The sequence below is a fragment of the Sus scrofa genome, chromosome 10 (genome assembly GCF_000003025.6).
Source record: "Sus scrofa isolate TJ Tabasco breed Duroc chromosome 10, Sscrofa11.1, whole genome shotgun sequence".
Taxonomy (NCBI): domain Eukaryota; kingdom Metazoa; phylum Chordata; class Mammalia; order Artiodactyla; family Suidae; genus Sus; species Sus scrofa.
In genome coordinates this window covers 61,519,690-61,537,723 of record NC_010452.4, presented here as the reverse complement: position 1 = coordinate 61,537,723, position 18,034 = coordinate 61,519,690, and the positions used below count along the sequence as shown (strand labels likewise).

Here is an 18,034-nt window from a genome sequence, read left to right as displayed (position 1 = left end):
AAGTATTTTTGGACGCTTGGCCTAAAATTCAGAGTTTTGCTACCAAACAATGAAACGTCAACTTTGAAGTTCAATCTAAATTCTTTGAGTGAATGTAAATAGCAGAGAAAGCTCAATCTTGCACAGAAATCTGTTTCTTATATACTGATTATAATGCAGTCATTAAAAATATGCTGTTACTTTAAGAAAATCACAGCCACATAGCTACAACAGGGGCGTTCAGCCCGTGCAGCTTGTGCCTCTGTGAGCACCCTCCAAGATCGTCAAGGACTTCCTTACAATGTTCCCTAAGGCTCTGAGATGTCTGGCGGTGCCCTTTGTCTTCCTCCATCAGGTCCTTTCTATTTCTGGCCAATTTAAGGTTTCAATGGATTATAAACAGTGCCTTTTACCAGAGGAAAGACATTAATTTTTATCCTTGGCCTTTCTAATTATCTCTGGAGTCATTCTGCATTCACATTTGACAAGGGATGTTTAAGACTGGTTTTCTGCTCTAGTAGCTATCTCCTGTATCCCATCTCTGTTATTTTCTTTCCCCCCAATGCTTAGTGACAAAAAAGTCAGTGCATTCCTTATTTCTTGCTGAGAAATAGAAAAATGCAGGATTGTATCTGTTGACTCAAATTCCTCATGGTGTTCCATTGCAGTCAATAGAGAGTTCCCTTGCAAACAAGTCCACTACCAAGGTCATTCTTGGTGACCTATGCTCCTCACCCACGCTACTTGTGTGGAGATTCCTGAAGAAGATATAACATGCAGCCCGCTATCTCCAAATAGTTTTATTCTGTCAACCAGTTTTCTGACACAAAGTCAGAACCAATTACCCCCTTAAATATTTTTAAAGTAATTAAAAATAAAATAACATATGCAAAATAAGGAATCACTTTATTAAAAATGGAAAATGTTATGCAAAACTTCGAGACAGGATTATATGAGAAAAATCTAGAATCACTTTGCTATATCTAAGTATTTTTATCAAGTATTCTGGAGGATTATCACGGAAAGTTTTTAATGTCTATGAAATAGGATGTGATGGCTCAAGCAATACTTATATAATCTGGTCTTAGAGATGAAATCTCGTCTTGGATAAATTCATCAATACAGAGTTGTTAGAAATAAGATGTTGCAAATAAAGAAATAAACCCCAAATAAAAATCACCACTAGTTAATTTTTCACTGCCACCTGCTAGGCCCTCATTATCTTTTAAAACATCCCTGATTACAATGAGTCTGGAATTTTAATTTTTTACAACATATTTTCTGGTTTTAATTAGCATTCAGTAAAGTCCTCAATGTTTAGGAGCGATTTGGTTATGGGAAACGTGTTATCTCCTTCTGAATCCAGGAACATAAAACTGTCTTTAAACACATTTCAATAAAATTTAAATACCTTAAAAATTGCAACCCAAAGTGTGTGTTTTTAAGAGCTGTGAGTAATTTAAGAGGCTCGGCGGCTTTGTCTCGAACAGATGCTTGAGAACAATCTGAACGAGACAATATCTAACAGTGAAACAGCAAATGATGAAATTATGTATGTATTTATAGTACTTATATTGTTCACCAGCTCTTTATATAACTACCTTTTCACTTTGGGATATTTTTTCATGGTGTGTGTTGTGATCTTATCTGTTTGCTTTTCTTTTCTTTGGGGACAATGGGTTATTTAGTATCTCTTTTAAAAATGTGTTTAGGGGTGTGCATTTTAACAGCCTTGTCTAGTTGCATTATTTGCTTGATTTCCTCCCTGTAACATCTCTCCCTTCTGCAGCAAACAAAGAAAATAATTTGGGGTTTGGGTATAAGAGAGAATCGTGTGCTATGAATGAGTATAGGGCAGACCAGGAGCAGTTTTAAGTATTTCAAATGGGTTTTGCCAGAAATTCTTGCGTGCCTTTTCTCTTTTGGATTTATCATAAAAGTAATAATGTTAAGCACTGCTAGTAGACACTACAGTTTACTGTGAGCCTGTCCTTTGAAGACACTCTTCTCAGTGTTTCATGTACATTTACACACAGACATTATTGTATTTAATCCTCGCAATGACCTACAAGGCAGGTGCTGTTCTCTTTTCACAGATGAAGAATCTAAGACACAGAGAGGAGAGAGGATAAGCAGTTTTTCCATCATCACATGGGCATGAAAAAACTAAGGATGTAGTCCAATTCTGTGTGACTGAAAACCCTGTGCAATTAATGATCCTCAGAGCATGTGAGCAGTAGGTGTAGGAACTGGTTCATATTTTGCAAGGGCTGGAGGTAGAGGTGGAAACAGCAGTGAAAGTAGGAACAGAAGCAGTAACAATAATAACCAACGCACGATTTGCCGTTTAGATCCAACAAAGGGCCAGGAGAACATCTTGGGACTTCACATAGAGTATATTCACCTTCCTAATGACCCTAAGGAATGGTGTTATTATTCACATCCTAAGATCACAAAATTAAAGTTTGAAAAATTAGGAATCTCACTCACAGGTAACATGGCTAGTTAACAGATTCAGGAGTCCATCTGAGAACCGGGTGCTCTGTTCCCTACTTATGCTTCTACCCTGCTGTAAGCTGCTTTGCTTCTGTGCTTATGATTTCATCTAAGAAAATCTTCCTGCCAGAATAGTGTGGTTGTTTTTTCCCCAAATCCTAGTGTAACATGACATTTATACAGCACAATGATTAGAGATATCATTATATTTACAGACCCATTCATCCCATCCATGTCTGTTAAAAAAAAAACAAAAACAAAACTTTCTGAAAAGAGTGAAGAAGGGCTGAACCCAGGTGTGGTTATAAGCCAGAAATCTCCTAGCAAATGATAATACTCTCATGGGACAAGGATTAAAAAGTATGCTCTTAGGTCACCAGAATTCTGAGACTTCTCATAGTACTAATGGAAAATAGAGCCAAAGACATGTAAAGTTATCACTCAGGACCCCATCTGAAGGCAAGAAGGATTTAGTAATATGAAGAGTCACATGCAGGAGAAATTATTTGGTAGCAACCTTGAAATTGTGGAGCTACTAACATCTAAGATCTGAATCAAAAAGAAACAGACCCTTTTTACAAAAGTTTAGTAGAGATCTGAAGGAAAGAGTCTTTGACTGGTAAAGTTCAGTATTTGAATTAAAATTTATCAAGTTGCAGCTATGAAGCTGACAACTTTGGGTCAAAGGATAAATAGGTCTGTGTGTGTGTGTGTGTGTGTATGCATACTGTATTAGTCAGCATGAGCTGCCAAACAAAATACTATTAACTAGGTGGCTAAACAATAGACATTTATTTCCCACAGCACTGGAGGTTTGGTATTCTAAGATCAAGGTGTCATCAAGGTATGTTTTGTTGTGAGGCATTTTCTTGGTTCTTGGGGCTGCTATCTTCCTGTGTGCTCAAACAGCCTCTTTGTAAGCACAGGAAAGTGAAGTCCTCTGGTGTCTCATTTTATGAAGGCAGTAATCGCATCAAGCAGGTCCTTCCCTTAGGACCTCATCTAACCCTAATTTCCTCCCAAAGACCCCATCTCCAAATGTCATCATGAGGTTTTGAACACATGCTTTTGCGGGGGGGGGGGCACAAACATTCAGTCCATAACATTCTGCCTCTGGACTTCCAAAATTCATGTCCTCTTCACATGCAAAATATATTCATTCCATTCCAATGGACCCTAGAGTCTTATCTCTTTCCAGTAGCCATCCAAAGTCAAAGTCTCATCTAAGTATCATCTCAAGACAGATATGGGGAAGATGCAAGATGCAATTCATCCTGAGACAAAACTCTTCTCCAGCTGTGAACCTGTGAAACCACACAAGTTATGTGCTTCCAAAATACAAGCAATAATCATAAAATAGACATTCTCATGCCAAAAAAGAGAAAGAAGAGCTGGTGGTTCTTAAGCAAGTCCAAGGTGTAGAAAGGCAAATTTCATTAGGGATTGAGGCTGGAGAATAATCCTCTTTGCTTTCCAGGTCCAGGGGGGCAGCAGCAGCACCCATGGGGGCCCAGCCCACGCGTCTTCATCTACATATCTGAAATCAAAGTGGAGGCAAACTTGCCCTGTAGGCCTATGAGCTCTGTGCCTCTGCTGGGAGGGGTGACCCTGATCATTTCTGAATCAATTTACAGTTGAATAGCTCTATCATCCCACCCTGTGGGATCCACAGATCTGACAGCCTGCCTTCCTTCCACCCCACCTTTTCCCCCCTTTAGTTCAAACTGGCAGTGTCTCTGCTGGTATAACCCCATCGTGGCTTATTAAATCCATGACTCACACCTGTGGTCTCTTTATCAAAGAGTTTCCAAACACAACTTGGTGTTCTCTTCAGAACAAGCTTTTTTCATTTTTTTCCCCTGCAGTATGGAGAAGCTGAACATTTTCCAAATCTTCAAGGTCTGGTTCCTTTTTGTATAACAGTTCCTTCTATTCATCTCTCTTCTTTCACATTTTACTCTACATGGTCAGCAGGAGCCAAGCCATGCTTTTAATGCTTGCCTAGAAATTTTCTCAGCTAAATGTCTAATGTCATTGCTGACAAGTTCGGACAAGTTCTACAATTCATGAAAGACTAGAACACTGTCCAGTCAAGTTCTTTGCCACCCGGTAACAAGGATCACTTTTCCTTTAGGTTCTAATAACGTGGTCTTCATTGCCTTCTGAGTTCTCACCAGAGTCCTATTTCTAGTATGCAACTCAAAATCCTTCCAGCCTCTGTGCATTATTCAGCTCCATGTGCTTTGGTATTTGTTACTGTAGCACCCCACTTCTCAGTACCAAGATTAGTCTTAGCTCAGACTATATAACACAAAAGCATAGATTGACTGGCCTAAGCAACAGAAAGGTTATGTCTCACATTCTGAAGTTTGGAAGTCCAAGATCAAAGTGCCAGCACAGTTGGGTTCTAATGAGAGCACTCTCCTTGGCTGGTAGAGAGCAGCCTTCTCCCTGTGATCTCTGTATGTAGTAGGTCTCTACATATAGAGAGTGTGAGCAAACTCTCTGGTATCTCTTTTTATAGGAGCACTAATCCCATCTTGAGCCCCCTCCCTCATGAACTCATCTACACCAAATCCCCTCCCAAAGGCCCTGTCTCCAAACATCACCACAGTGGCGTTCAGGGCTGCAACACTGGCACTGGGGGAGGGGGAGGAACACCAACCTTCTGTCCATAGTAGAAATGCGTACAAACAGACAGACATACATACATATTTACATGGGTTGAAAGAGAATATGTATTCTAACTCTATCGTCTGCTAACTATAATGCAGAAATAGCATTAGTAGAATCATGTATAAAAATAGAAGTGATGACATCTCCTTTCACTCTTTACTTATATATAGCACATAAGCTGTTTTCTGAAACAGCTGGAAGAAGTGTTACTTTTTCTTCTTAGTGTGAAACTCAGTTAGACTTAGCATGATGAAATCAGTCATTTGTTCCTAATCAGCATTACAGATAGGCTGACAGCAAAAGCACCCAAAGTTGAGCCTCCTGCATCTCATTAGAGGAGACTGAGCAAAACCCCGTGGCATTATCTTAAACTTTAAACTTGACATCCACTGGTCTCTGTAGAAAGAACCCTGTCAATTTTTTTCTTTTTGTCTTTTTAGGGCTGCACCCATGGCATATGGAGGTTCCCAGGCTAGAGGTCTAATCAGAGCTGTAGCCACCGGCCTATGCCAGAGCTGTAGCCACAGCAATGCGGGATCCAAGCTGCGTCTGCAACCTACACCACAGCTCACGGCAACGCTGGATCCTTAATCCACTGAGCAAGGCATGGGATCGAACCCACAACCTCGTGGTTCCTAGTCGGATTTGTTAACCGCTGAGCCCTCAATTTTTTTTTAAAAGGGTATTAGATAGTAATTCCATTTCTAGTACATTTCTAGGCAATTAATTATGGATATGTAAAAATATATATCCTTCAAAGTGTGTCTACTCTAGCATTATTTACATTAGTAAAATGGGTGAGGTAGCCAATGGTAGGGGACATTTAAATAAATCATGGTGCAGCTGCATATCAAATGCTATGGAGTCCTTAAAATGATCATTTAAACAAATGAGAGAATAGAAATAAAAAAAAGAATGAGATTAGAAAAAATGGTAAGGTGAACACTGATGCCTAATTTCTCTCCCCACCAAAATCTCTGGTGATTGTCATGGGATAAATTGTGTTTTAAGAAAATAAAATCAGGAGTTCCCATCGTGGCTCAGTGGTTAACGAATCCGGCTAGGAACCATGAGGTTACAGGTTCGATCCCTGGCCTTGCTCGGTGGGTTGAACGACCCGGCATTGCCGTGAGCTGTGGTGTAGGTTGCAGACGCAGCTTGGATCCCGCATTGCTGTGGCTCTGGCGTAGGCTGGCAGCTACAGCTCCAATTCGACCTCTAGCCTGGGAACCTCCATATGCCGCAGGAGAGGCCCAAGAAATGGCAAAAAAAAAAAAGAAAAAAAAGAAAAGAAAAAAAGAAAAGAAAATCATAACCACCATGGAAAACAAGGAAAGACATTGGTGGAAGACAATTTCTGAGCTAGAAATGAGTTGGCATCTGAATCACAGAGAAGCAAAAGTAAAGAAAATAAAAATACAAAACTCATGCAGGAAGAGATCGTAGTAGCTTAGGAGAAGTTTCAGGAAAGCTCAGTTCTCAGAATTACCAGGAGCAGGGGCAGGAGAGAACCACATCAAAAATGAAAGGGGAGGAGTTCCCATCGTGGCTTAGTGGAAACAAATCTGGCTAGTATCCATGAAGATTCAGGTTTGATACCTGGCCTTGCTCTGTGCATTAAAGGATCGGGCATTGCTGTGAGCTGTGGTGTAGGTCGCAGATGCAGCTTAGGTCTGGCATTGGCTGTGGCTCTAGTGTAGGCCATCAGCTACAACTCTGATTGGACTCCTATCCTGGGAACTTCCATATGCCACGAGTGCAGCCCTAAAAAGACAAAAAAAAAAAAAAAAAAAAAAAAAGAGTGAGAGAGAGGGAAAGAAAGAAAATGAAAGGGGAAAAGCAGTCCAATAATAAGCCATTGATTTTTTTCAACCTCTACCCAAGTAGACTGAGCAGGGGCAATGTTTCCACATGGGATCAATCACCAGCTATGACTCTTAGGTGCTGAGCTAAATCCTGTCCAGGTCATCTAGACCCCAAGGAGGGAGGAGGAGCTGTATGTCCAAGGTGGGCTTTCCATTAGCTCATCAGAAGTGGGTTCTTACAGGCAGAACCAACCTCAGCTAAGACTTGTGAAGCAGATCTCTCAGAGAAACAGCATGGTAACCAGGAATCAACAAACAAATGCTGTTAAAGAGGGGTAACAAACTGGCACCCAAGAAAAGAATACTTTTACCACAAACTGAATACCCCACAATAAGTTTACCTGCTATTCTTCTGAGATGTGTATAAAACATGGAAATTTAAACAGGTTTCTAAAAAATCCCAGTTGAATTGAACTGTTAAAAAGAAATGGTAAGAAAATCAGTGAACTAAAATATCACATCAAGTATTTTCCTAGAATGTAGCCCATTTCTTATAAACATGAAGTATAAAGAAAAATAAATGATGTATAGAATATATCCAGAAATTTCTGTTCCCATTTAGAAAACAAAATATTTTGAAAAATTAAATGTGTATGTAGTGAAAACTGCATTTATACATATAAAGATGTAACAGAAAACCTGGAACTATGAGAAAAAAATAAAATCTATCAGAGCTTATGAAACTATTTTAAAAGAAACAAATGAAATTGTGAGGAATAAAAAAGTAAATGTAAAATCTCAGTGGCTAGATTAAATTTCAGGTAAATATATACAATAAAAGAATTAGTAAACCAAAGGACAGAACCCAAAAAGAATAGGACTTTAAAGTATATGGGAGGGAGTTCCCATCATGGTGCAGTGGAAAAACATCTGACTAGGAACCATGAGGTTATGGGTTCGATCCCTGGCCTGGCCTTCCTCAGTGGGTTAAGTATCTGGTGTTGCCAGTGAGCTGTGGTGTAGGCCAGCAGCTGTAGCTCTGATTGGATCCTTAGTCTGGGAATTTCCATATGCCTCAGGTGCAGCCCTAAAAAGCAAAAAAAAAAAAAAAAAAAAAAAGTATGGGAAAACTGGAATTCCTGCTGTGGTGCAACATATTAAGGATCTGGTGCTGTCTCTGTAGCAGCTCAGGTTGCTGCCGAAGCACAGGACTGATCTCCAGCCCAGGGTAGTGGGTTAAGGATCTTCCCATATGCCCTGTGTGCAGCCAAAAAATCCCAAAGCAAACAAACAAAAATACTAGGAAAACAAAAGATGGAAAAATAAGAAAAAGAGATTAAAACACAACAAAACACTTTTGACAAAAAGTCAAAATTAAGCAAACAAAAAAGAATCCCTAATCAGTATGCCAGAGGAAATTTAAAAGAAGAGGAAGACAAAGATATTTCAGACCTGGAGTAGATAAGAATTTGTCTAAAATTGTTGAAATTCACCAATCTTCAAATGTGGAATCCTCACAAAATCCAGGCAGCAGAAAGATGGGAATGGGGGGGGGGGTCACAAAAGAAAAAGAGAAGAAAAATCCCAGCACTCATACCTAAACACATGTCAGTGAAGATATGAAACACCCATGAAAGGTGTTAAAGACGGTCACAGGGATTTCACTGATCACCTACCAAGAACATCAGATTGACAGATGACTTGACAGCAGCAACAGTGGAAGCTAGAAGACAGTTGAGTGCTATTTTCAATTTATGCAGAATGAATGCAGAGAGTAACAGTTTATTTTGACTTCTATACCCATCAGAAATACAAGCAGACCTCATTTTATTGCACTTCATGGATACTGCAAGTTTTTAACAAATGAAGGGTTTGTGGGAACCTTGTGTCAAATGAATCTATCAGCACCATTTTTCCAGCAGCATTTGCTCATTTTGTGTCTCTGCATCACATTTTGGTAGTTCTCAAAATATTTCAAACTTTGTCATCATGATTATATTTGTTATGGGGACCTGTGATCAGTGATCGTTGATGTTACTGCTATGACTCGCTGAACGCTCAGATGATGTTCCATATGTTTTAGCAGTAAAGTATTTTTAATTAAGGTATGTGCTTTGATTTTTTTTTCAGACATAATGCTATTGCATACTTAATAGACTATAGTATTGTGTAAACCTTACTTTTATATGCAGTGGGAAACCAAAAATTTTCTGTGACTCAGTCCATTGTGATATTTACTTTATTGAGATGTTCTGGAACCAAATCTGCAATCTCTGAAGTGTGCCTTTTTCTTTTGGCTATGATAATGAAACAAAGGTAATTTCAATAAGAACTGAGAGATATTTCTTATCAGCAGATTTTCAACCTCAGTAGAAAGAATCACAAAGGAAATAATTCAAGCTTAAAGAAGATTCTTTCAGGCGAAAAGTCCAAAATGTCAAAAGGAGTGTTGAATACAAAGACGTTAGAAAATTTTTAGGGAATTCAGAATAAACATTATCTGTATCAAACAATCTTTAGAAGAAAAAAGAGGATAGATCTGAGGTACTAGGTCACGATATTTAAATTTGATTGGAACGAAACATTTTTAAAGTCCTTGAACTAGTTGAGATGTGAGTAGAAATACCTATAAAATTTAGACTAGGGTAAAAGTCTGTAGAAAATAATAGTTTCAAAATTCCAGGTATATAAATGAAAGGAAACCAAAAAAAAAAAAAAAACTAGTTCCCATTGTGGTTCAGTGGTTAACAACTCCGACTAGGAAACATGTGGTTGTGGTTCGATCCCCAGCCTCGCTCAGTGGGTTAAGAACCTGTTGTTGCCCTGAGCTGTGGTGTAGGTTGCAGACGCAGCTTGGATCCCACGTTGTCATGGCTCTGACATAGGCTGGCAGCTACAGCTCCAATTCGACCCCTGCCTGGGAACCTCCATATGCCATGGGTGCGGCCCTAGAAAAGTCAAAAAGACAAAAAGAAAAAACTGACACAGTAAGAGAGCAAGAGAGAAGAAAGTGAGAAAAAGGAAGAGGAAAAAAAGAACAAATAAATAGAAAACAATAATAAAGAAAAATGCTCAGAAGAGAACACCAGAAATTAAGAACAAAAAGAGAGAATCAGGATAAGTAGGAACTATTTAATACAATGGCAGAAATAAATCAGGAATCAAATAAATGAAAATGGATTTCATGCTCTAGGGAAAAGACAAGATTCTCTGAAAGAATTAATAAAAAAATAGCTAACTGGTATTTCCAAATACACATTGTAGGATTTAGTTTGCTAATAATTACTTGGGATTTTTTCACCTGTGTTCATGAGTGATATTGCTAGAATGTTTTTTCTTTCTTCATACTTTTCTTACCTGATTTTGCTAACAAAGTTACACTAGCTGCATAAGATGGGTTGAAGATGTAGTCTCTCCCCCTCTTCCCCCACTCTTGGGAGTTTACGCAATATGGAATTATATCTTCCTTGAGTAGTTGGTGAAAGATGCCTAAAATGTCGTATGGGCCCATAATGTTTTTATTGATTTTTATCTGTTTTTCAAGGGTATGTTATTATCCACAGGCTAACCATCTTTAATCATGAGATATCTTTTCAGGTTTTCTATTTCTACAGTATGCTTTGGTAAATCATATTTTCTAGGAAACGGCAATTTTTTGGTCTGTTTTCACATTTATCATAAAGATACTTTTTGAATTTTTCTCCTGCAATATTTGAAACTTCTATCATTCATCCTTGCTATAATTAATCCTCCTTTACATTTCTAATATCCTTTATCTGTGTTGTTTTTTTGATCCTTGGTTGGTCACGCCAAAGATTTATCTACTTTATTAGTCTTTATAAGAATTCACTTTCATCTTGGTCCCTTCTAGTATATCTTTATTTTCAACAGAATTAGCTTCTGCTTGTATCTTCATAGTTTCATCTCCTCCACTTTTATTGGCTTTACTTTATTCTTTTAATGAGAGAGGAAAAAACTTCATAAGCATAAGGAAACATAATGCAGTCCTAGCATTGCATTTTGCCTTTCACTGCTTGTTTAGAATGTTATATAAATCTGGGCCTGTGTATTTTCATTGCATAGGAGAGATTACTATCCCTTCTCCCTGTGTCATCAAGTTCAGATAAGAAGAGACAAGTATTATCAACTTCTCTGGATGATTAGTTGCCAGATAAAATACTAAGTTTGGAAAACCAGTTAGACTGTGTACAAGTTATAAATCAGTGGAGGCTCACTTATAGAAATGATCAGCCTTGACTAAACTTTAATACTGCTTAAAACTGAAAATAAAATGCTCCTTTCTGCTGATCTAAAAATTAACTGTTTTATGAAGTATGTATGCAAGGAATTTATATTGCCGTATACTAAGATAGTATACAATTATGTTAACTCCACAAAGGAGTCATATAAGGTTATATAAATACAAAGGGAATATTCTATTGCCATTCTATAAAAGAAATGGAAATGGTGCGTTCATAAGCAGAGGTCCTGGCATGATGTTTTGCACATTCTCTGAAAGACATTTTATTAAAACAACATACAAATTAAATTCTTAAATTAACATTGATACCTCTTCCTTAAGGGAAGTATATTTAAAATTAAATTTGTGTGTGATTACCTCAAACATAGCCTTATTAACAGCCACCTAGATGTTTGTGGGTTTTCATGCATTAAATTTTTGTTCCAGATTATTCACGGTTTGTTAATTGGTGTGATACTTGATGAATATTGATGGTGCATATTGTGGAAATAATTTCCATATGAAAGGGGGTAAAAGCATTTCCTGCTCAGGCAAAACTCTGGAAATAAAAGAAAGGCTGAATTTAGACTATAAGTTGACCCTCTTATTTATTTAACAGTTCAGAATTCTCCATAACCAAGCATCCCAAAAGTATGGATGCCAGAGTACAGCTGAATACTTTAATGTCGTCCAAAACAAATTAGGAAATTAATTGATTTATTTGGGCCCTATTTAAATGTCTAATATGGAGGTTAAATGTTTGCTTTATTTAAATGAGATGTTAAGGTTTAGAACAATCTACTGGATTTCACATCCGCTTCTAAAATGCATGTTCCAAGGGTGTTTATATTTCTCGCTTGACAGCAGATAAATAGATTCAGTTCACACATTTGTATAAGGAAAACCCTGATCAACTCATGGGTGCTTCTTTAGCCAGCATTATGATTTATCCATAGATTACTGTATTTATGATAAGTGGTTTTGCAAATTTAATGAAATCGCAGTCTTGTTCAGTGTCTCTCTTTGCATAGGATAACACATTAAGTGCTCAGTAGATTGTTTTCAATTTCTCTCTTTAATATTTTTTTTAAAAAAACTTTACAGGGGTAGATGCCATTTAGATATTATCTTACCTAATCTACACCACTGTAAAATCAGTATAATCCTAATGTTACATATGAAGAAACTGAGACTTGAGAGATTTAGTCGCTTATTGTTTTAGTTCCAGGATTTTCTTATTTTGGTAGCCATGACCTTCTTGGAAATATAAGTAAGATGTAGAAATTGAGGGTTTTTTTTTTCTTTTTGCTTTTTAGGGCCACACCCACAGCATATGGAAGTTCCTAGACTAGGAGTCGAATCGGAGCTGCAGCTGCTGGCTTACACCACAGCCATAGCAACACAGGACCTGAGCAGCGTCTGCAACCTACACCACGGCTCACAGCAACACTGGATCCTTAACCCACTGAGTGAGGCCAGGGATGGAACCTGCATCCTCATGGATACTAGTTGGATTTGTTTCTGCTGAGCCACAAAGGGAACTCCTAGAAATTGAGATAGTTTAAAAGTATCTTAGCTACTTTATTTTTTAGACTTGCAAGAATGAGGAGGAGAGTAAGATAGGGTACAGTCCCAGAAACCTCTTTCCTTGAAACTGGAGCATGCTTTGAAAGGTCTCATTTGTCAATACACCCCACCCCCCCTTTTTTTTGGAAGTACAGTTAATTTACAGTATTGTGTTAGTTTTAGGTATAGAGCAACATGATCCAGTTATATCTATATATATCTATCCTTTTTCAGATTCTTTTCCATTATAGGCTATTATAAGATGGTGAGTATAGTTCCCACTGCTATCCAGTAGATTCCTATTGTTTACTTATTTTACATACGGTAGTGTGTATACGTTCCCCTAAGTTATCTCCTCCATCCACCTATTCACTATCCCCTTTGGTAACTGAGTTGTTGTCTATCTCTATGAGTCTATTTCAGTTTTGTAAATAAGTTCTTTTTTTTTTTTTTTTAGATTCCTGTATAAGTGATAGCATATGGTGTTTGTCTTTGTCTGACTGTACGTAGCATGATAATCTCTAGGTCTATCCTTGTTGCTGCAAATGACATTATTTCATTTTTTTTATGGCTGAATAACATTCAGTTCCATATGTGTATGTGCATGTATGTATATCTCACACATTCTTTATCCATTCATCTTCTGATGGACACTTAGGTTGCTTCCATGGCTTGGCTTTTGTAAATGGCGCTGCTGTGAATATTGGGTGTGTGTATCTTTTCAAATTAGAGTTTTCTCTGGAAATATGCCCAGGAGTGAGATTGCAAAATCATATGGTAAATACGCTACTTAAAATCTCATGTTCTGCACCTTTAATTGCTCCATAATACTCATGGAAGAGAGAGTTGATGGCAGTGGGGAAAAAAGGGAGTTAGGGGAAAAAAGGAACGTATATCAAAATGATTTCCCTAATTCTTGTATAAATTTTGGCAGCAAGACCCCCTCATGCAGAGCTGTGCTTGATTTATGGTCCACTTGCATTGTTTACCTTTGGTTTCTCTACCAGGCAGCTTCCCATCAGTTCGAATGTCTGTTTATTTTTGAATCATATGCCAAGGCCTTGCCACTTAATTCACTGTCTACTTTATCCTTCAACTCCATTGAGCTATACCTAGCACAGTTACTAAGTAGTTAGACCAGGACTCAATTTCCAAGTCTAATCTAATTCTCTTCTCAAAAACAAAGATTCTCTTGAGAGATATCAGTCTTTTGGAGTCTAACCATATGCATTATTTTTGATGGAAACATAACTTATTCCTGTTTTTTAAAAATAGACTGTTTAACGCAGCCAAGATGAATAGTGGATTTTATGTATCCAGAAATCATATTGGGTTTGAAATGATTTAAGCCCTCCAGACAGTTTTCTGAATTCCAAACATATCCCTCCCTGCCCCATTTCCTGCATAATTGTAGTAACATGACAATTACTTCTTGAAAGCCAACCTTTTGCCACTCTCCTCAGTCCTCGCCCAGTGAGCTTGTGAGTTAAGTGGTCATGGTGGTAGGCAAGCCCAGTAACGTGGACTTACTTTCACTCTCCAAAACTGGTCTCGACAGACAGAGGTGCCTCCAAATGTCTAACTTGCAGCAGGAACTGAAACTGAATGCCTGATATGGTACCATTACCTGGGGTCACCCGTCAGCCACTCGGGCAGGAATTTTATTCTCAACTACTTCCATCATGAAAGAGGAAATTGTTTACACTCACTGGAATAGTCACTTTCTCTAGAAATGGATTTGCCTTATCTGCTGGAAATGTTTCTGCCAAAGTCACCATCTGTGGATTTACAGAATACCTTCATCATTGCCATGGTACTCCTTGCTTCTGACAAGGCACCTCTATTGCTGCCTAGCAAACTACTACAACACTTAGTGGTGTAACAAACTAGTCACTTTATTATCTTTCATGACCGTGTGATTGACTGCTCAGTTGGATAATTCTTCTGTTCCACCTGATGTCAGTTGGTACTTTGGTCAGTGGGCATCTTGACAAGGCTGGAATATCTAAACTCTTTGTCACTCAGGTGATGGATGTCTTGAAGTCTGGCATCTGCTGAGATGGCTGGGCTTCCCTCTCTTTTCATGGAGTTTCAGAGTCTTAATTCTTCATGTAGCCTTTCCATGTGTTCCCTCCATAAAGTCCAACTTCTGAGATGGCAGCTCAAAACTCACAAAAACCACAAAGAGGAAAAGTTACTAGGTTTTAAAGTTTGGACCCAGAGCTACCTCAGATGGTTCAAAACAGTATATGCCAGCACAGTTTCAATTCTGCCTCTAGAAGGGAGTAAAACGAAGAAAATATGATATATTTAATCCATCACAGGGAGGAAGGCATTCAAAGTGGAACTAAGAGTATTTACATAGATTCTAAGTAGAAACATTGTGTTTGAGTGTGGGAGGTGAGACAAAGAGTTGCATGAGATGAGGTTGGCCCAGAAAAATCCATGGTCCTACAGGACTTATTGAGTCTGTGGGACTTTGTTATAAATAATATGGAAGGAGGCTATTCAAGGATTTTTGGAGAGATTACATGAATAGATTTTCACTTTTAACAGATAATGCTGGCTGGAATGGAGGATAGTTTGGCAGGAAGCAGGACTGTAGATAGAAAGACCATTCACTAAGCTTCTGGGATGATATGGGAGAGGGTTGATGATTTCTTAGAATAAGACAGAGAAGTGGAAGTGGAGAAAGGCATGCTGCTCCAAAGATATTTAAGCAATATAATCAATGGGACCTTTTGACTGACTAAATGTGAATATACCAGTCTCAGGCTTATGTCACTAGGTAGATTTCCAAGATAGGAAACCCGCAGAAGTAGATTTGGAGAGAAATAATCATGAGTTCTGTTTGGGGTTTATTGAATTTAAGTTCCTACGAGATATCCAGATGACAATGTTAAGCAATCAGTAATCTACTTGAGAGTGGATCCCCAGAGAAAGATCTGGGGCTCTAGAGTTGGTAAAATCATGAATCATGATGGTAATCAGAGCAATGGTTGTGGGTGCGGTTACTTCCTATGGGGACAAAGCAGCAGCAAAGGATAAGTGGGTTTAGATCCTGTGCCAAATGGCCTAGAAGTGTTAAAAGAGCTGTTTCTCTGCAGTAGTAATCAACAAATCACAACATTAAACTGTGGGCTATCATTTTAAATCAATTACCCTGCTAAAATTAGAAAATCAGATCATACATCATGATGAAGATGTAGGGAAACAAGAATCGTAGGCAGTGATGGGTGTCGAGCATGGTGTGGCCGTTCTAGAAGGCCATCGAGTGTGCGTGTATGCTAGTTTAGCAATCTCTCTCCTAAGGAGGCCCCTGAGAAAATCTCCCGCAGTTTCATAGTAAGATGTGTGCGAACAAGACTACTCTTAGGGCATGTTGGACTCATGCAAATATTTTTGGCAGAACCCTGTCTGAATATATAATTTGATGAGAAAACATAGTTTAGAAGTTAAGGAGCTATGAGATATGGTGGTCTATTGATGATTTAGAACAGTGGATAGATGAGAGGTCTTGAAATATTTATTATCCAATTAATGCATGTGAATACTTTTCAAAGTGTCTAAGAACCATCTCTTCTTGGTAAGATCTAGCAATAATCTTTTCATATTCTTTATTATCAAACATGCTGTTTCTGGCCAATGTCCTATCTCCTACCACACACAAAAAAGTGATAATGTGGTTATTACTGGCAATTCCATGGCTTTTTGGAACTTAAAAAAATAATACCTTCTTGCTTCTGCAGTTACATGATTTCCATTATTTAATGCTGGTTATATCATTATTTGTGACAGTACATCATTCATCTGCTCTCCACAAATACTGACTTACAAAGATCTTTTGAAAGGTTATTATTACTCCAGGAGTTCCCATCATGGCTCAGTGGAAATGAATCTGACTAGCATCCATAAGGATGCAGGTTTGATCCCTGGCCTCACTCAGTGGGTTACTGATCCGGCATTGCTATGAGTTGTGGTGTAGGTCACAGATGTGGCTCGAATCTGACATTGCGGTGGCTGGGGTGTAGGCCGGAAGTTACAGATCCACTTTGACCCCCTAGCCTGGGAACCTCCATATGCTGCACCTATAGCGCCCCCCCCAAAAAAAAAAAAGAAAAGGAAGGGAAAACAAACAAACAATCAAAGGTTATTACTCCATTCCCTTCATTAGTAATAACCACAAATGCAAGTGTTACCCAAATTATGCAGGACAATATGAAAGATAGTTTGTTCTCTTTTCATGTTAAATTTCACATTGGGAATTTTATAGTGAAAACAAAAGCATAGAACAATACATTATGCAAGCCTGTGTCTTCTCTTCAAATTGTCAGGGCTTAATCACTGTATTCCTAGGACATGCTTTTTTGTTTTTTTTCAACGTTGACTCTACTCCTGTATTCCACACACAGCCACGGGTGGGAGGATAGGCCAGGGGCCCGTGGGCTGAGTAACAGACCAGCACCATTTTCTCAGGGATGTCCATCCTTCATGTGTCACTTCTTAAGACCAGATACATGATGCCATCGTATTGACTGTAGGCAAGAAAAGACGTAGACAGGAAGGGCCCGTTAGAATTGCGAGCCAAGAGTTTAGGTCTCCAATGGTCTTGGAGGAGGTGGGCATGGCCAGCCGTGGAGGACTGCCTGACATGCAGAGCTAAGGAGGAGGTGGAGTGACCAGTCTGGGCACCAGCAGTGGGAGAGGGGGAGAGCTGGGTCTGGCAGGGAAGATAAAGGATGGGTGTTATCACCTCTGTCACCTTAGAGAATCTTCCAGCATTCGTGCGTCAGTCCCATTCTGGCAACCCATCTCATGGAACTTGGGAAGCCGCATAGATGTGTGTGCTAGGGCAGCTGCTCAGCCCCACGTGCAGGGTGGAGAGCCAGAAACAGCCCCAGAGGGAAGAAATGGGAAATGGAATTCACATAGATCGCCATCCAGGCTCAGAGTACCACCCGAATGGCACTGCCAGCCTGGACTGTCCCGGGCACCATAGGGGTACTTGGGACATTTCAAGGAAGGTGCTCTGAAGCACAGCACCGCCTGAAGCCGGGGCCGGGCCAGGAACCCCGTGTCTAAGTCTAAGGTCATTACTATGTATGAAGATGTTTACTGCAGTGGTAGGAGGTTACAGGTAACATAAGGAGACTGTAAGTAAAACGTGATGTGCAGACGGTGAACTAGAAAGCGGTCCAGATAATCAAAGAGTCCTATTGAGTAGCCTGGTGCATCATATTGGGGGCATCACTCTCTACCCTGCAGGTCTCAC

General features: G+C 39.0%; 1 long non-coding RNA gene across 1 annotated transcript in view; it reads left to right on the top strand.

Moving 5' to 3' along the window:
• The window catches only part of LOC110255590, a 370,333-nt gene that overhangs the window by 14,496 nt on the left and 337,803 nt on the right, over nucleotides 1-18,034 (top strand). The gene's annotated exons all lie outside the window — the stretch shown is intronic.